Raw genomic sequence first — 3,780 nt, forward strand, 5'->3', positions numbered from 1 at the left:
TCTCATTGCATTACAGTGATGATAATTAAATGTTGTCCACATTATAAACATTTTGGTGGCGAAACTTAATTTCTCACCTGAACATTTGTGATCAAATCCCCCAGGATGGATTTTTAACATAAAGTGAAAACAAGGTCTTCGTTTTAGTCTGGTGGAGTGAATTGTGAGGGGCTTTGTGTGTGTTATTATATTTTACTTTACTCCAGTCGGTTGTTTTCCTGTGTCACCGTCCACTCTGGATCACCGCCAGCAGTCAGCTCATGATAAAACCATCAACAAACAAAACACATTATTATAAGCAGTCAATATTTCCTTGGAGACCAGAAAATACCTTTTTAATGTCCTTTTTTTCATGAAACACTTGATAGTATGGAAGCCTGTTTCTGCCACAGCATAGGCTATTAAAAAAAGGTAACTGCAATCTATTATCTCACAATTCTGACTTTTTTTCTAGCAATTTTTCTTGCACAAATAAACTCACAACTGCAAAGTAAAAAGGTCAGAATTATGAGATAAAAAGTTGCAATTACATTTTTTTATTACGTGGTGGAATACAATTGCGAGATGTAAAGGCAGAATTCAGAGAAAAAAGTCAAAATTGTATCAGAATTGCAAAAATAGTTGATATCTTGCGATTCTGACTTTTTTTTTTTTTTTTTTTTTTTACATTCACAATTCTCAAAGATATAAAAATTCAGATGCTTTTCAGAATTTGACTGATTCACTTAAAAGAATTGACTCCAATTGATAGTTGAAAAATGTTAAAACAGAGCTTAACTACAAAAATATATGTTCTACATAGTAATATGCATTACATTTTTGTTATAATTTACTGCAACAAGATATTTCATCGTTCTGACCAATTCCTGGAAATGATTTTATTATTTTTTTTCTGGAAATTTGTTGCATTGCACCTGATGAGAATGTGTGGAAGAAAAAAGTTAATTAATGATTTATTATTTTGACAATTATCCTCAATCTGTACGTGCATCTTATTGCAATGCAATGGAAAATCTGGGAAATGTCATATATCATCATACATAAAATAAACTTCAAAGGTTGTCAGAACTCTATTCCCAACAACAGAAAAAAGACTGAGGTGTGAAAAAACGTGTCACATCAGACCCACACTAGACTGATCTGAATTATGACACTTTCACAAAGTTAACTTAGAAACGGCACTCTAGCTGAACGACAGCCGAGTAAAACGTGCTAATGTGACAGATGGAAAGATGTTTTGAAACACTAGCGAGAGAGGAGTATGCAAACAGCTGAGAGCGAACCTATTAGCATCTATATATCCATCAAAGCACTGCAGAAAACAAATGTCTGTCATAAGGGAGAAATCCATTAAGTACATTTAAGATCATTTGAAGCTGTGCTGGCATTCATCAGTCAGACTTATGGCTGTGTGCAGTTTACGTCAACGCTCACCAAAATCTGTGTCTATGAGGAGGAGAATTTGTCACGCGAGGTGCTTTCATAGAGACTGGCATCAAGTGCGATGAAATGAAGAGCGTTTGACTTCTAATTATGTTTTGAGTGCGACTCTTTCAAAGAATCGTATATGAAATTTACTGGAGAGTGCCAAACATACAGCAAATACATGATAGTTTGGACTGAAAAAACTAAAGCTGGTAGCAATTAAGTCACATAAACTGAGCATAAAGATAAAGAAACATGAGCATAAGATTACAACACTGAAATCTACATAGGATGAATGTTACATTCATGTCAGGCTTTACATTTTACATTATTTTTAGTAGAAATATGTATTTTTTTAAGTAAAGATTATGCAGCTTATAGGACCATTATATGTACTATCTTATAAATGATATACAATTTTACGATAAAATAATTTAAATGCAAATAAAAAAATATTTAATGTAATAATTTACATTTTTTCTATCTAGCTTTATATGTATTGTCACATCACATCATACTCATACAGTTGCTGTGATTTAATTCTTTCATTTTTCTTTTTTTTTTTTTGAGGACCATCTTGATTTTTGTTTTTATTAATTTATATTTCAGTTGTATTTAGTTTAGTTCTCTAGATGAAAGTGGGAAATGTTGCCTTGCAACTACTTGAATTTTTTTATAATATATATTTTCTGTTTAATATTCGCCTCTAACCAAATATTTCAAGCATTTATTGGGAACATTGCAATAATTCATACCCAATATGACTTTCCCTCATGTTATTATATTTTTTATTTTGATTGGTATTATCTCTTTAACAAAAGCCAGTTCTTAATGACATCATCCTAAAGGAAGTGACATCACTTTGGATGGAAAATAACAGCACAAACATCAGTGAGTATTATTAATCGATTTTAAAGAGAATATTTTTGGAAGTCTTCTTTATCCTTAGAAATCCATTAAGTTAAAAAAAAAGATTATTATTTATTTTTTAAGTTATCGGTTTAAAAGGATTCTGCGCAACAGGAGTGAAAACCCACTGCTCTGGTCAGAGAATACAAACACATCCTCAGGAAGCAGAAATATAATGTCATCGAGGGTTTTACACTGCTTTCTGCCACTGTCAAGTGTCAACAGCCTGTAAAAAGAACACAAACTTGTTTTATAGGTCTTATATGACTTTAAATGTTTGCAAAAAACCACATCCCACTTCTCAAATCATCAGACTTGACTTTAGAGAGCATACTAGACACATGGACATGGTCCCTAGGAGAGAGATGCCTGTCATAATCTCAATTTAGTGCTCTATAATAAACTGATCTGCCAGGCTGCATATGACCATTTCTCATATTTATTTGTCTTTTTAAAATGGAGTTATCAGCATGCAAAATAAGAATTCATTTAATTCCTAGAAAGCTTTTGCTGTGAAATCTCATTAGCTGGAATAATATATATATATATATATATATCAGCCACATCATAGTGTTATTTCAGCTTTATAATTGTTATTCACTTTTATATATTTTTTAATTAATATTACAAAAAAAGGTTTATTTTATTTTCATTTAAATTTTAGTTACTTTTTTGTGTTTGTCCCTTTTTTAATGTCTCTGTCTCTTTGTGTGTATATATATATATATATATATATATATATATATATATATATATATATATATCAGTACATTAAGTTTAAATTCAAATAAGAAATATTGCTTTTTTATTTTTATATTTTCCATTAGAATTGTAACATTTTAATGATTTTGTTGTTTTTTGTAATTTTTATAAATAGTTTATATGTCTATAGTGGTTTAAAAAAATGAAGTTGGAGTTTCAACTTAATGGGACACTTTTGCTCCCATATCATCATTCCAAACTGTTTCACACCACTGTCAAACTCCACACTGAAATATACAGTTCAATTAAAATTGAAAAAAGTTGGGATCCGGGCTCCCCAACACTGTGATGCCAGGATGATCAGTGTCCTAGTGTCACTCCCCACATCTTTACTATAAAAGAGGCACTGCTGGCCAGCAGACGGTCTGCGCAGGTGATGTCACGCGCGCTTTGGAGAGGTCGCGCGCAGCTGGCATGAAGGCGCACGCGCTGATGCCACCAAGGTTGGCTGTTGTTATCGTGTTTAAGTAACACAATACTCCTCTTCCAAGGACATGTCAAAAATGCAAGTTCCCTATATACAGCCAGAGACGTGAATCGTTGCAACACGAACGCGCATTTAGTTGTAAATGCAATCTGGTCACTTTAAGAAAACTCGTAAATTACAGAAGCACCGTCTTCAGTGCAAACCCAAACTGTACCCATAATACTTTAGGTTTCAAATCACTTGTGTCATTTCTCCAG

This window comes from Carassius auratus, chromosome 41, assembly GCF_003368295.1.
Source record: "Carassius auratus strain Wakin chromosome 41, ASM336829v1, whole genome shotgun sequence".
Taxonomy (NCBI): Eukaryota; Metazoa; Chordata; class Actinopteri; order Cypriniformes; family Cyprinidae; genus Carassius; species Carassius auratus.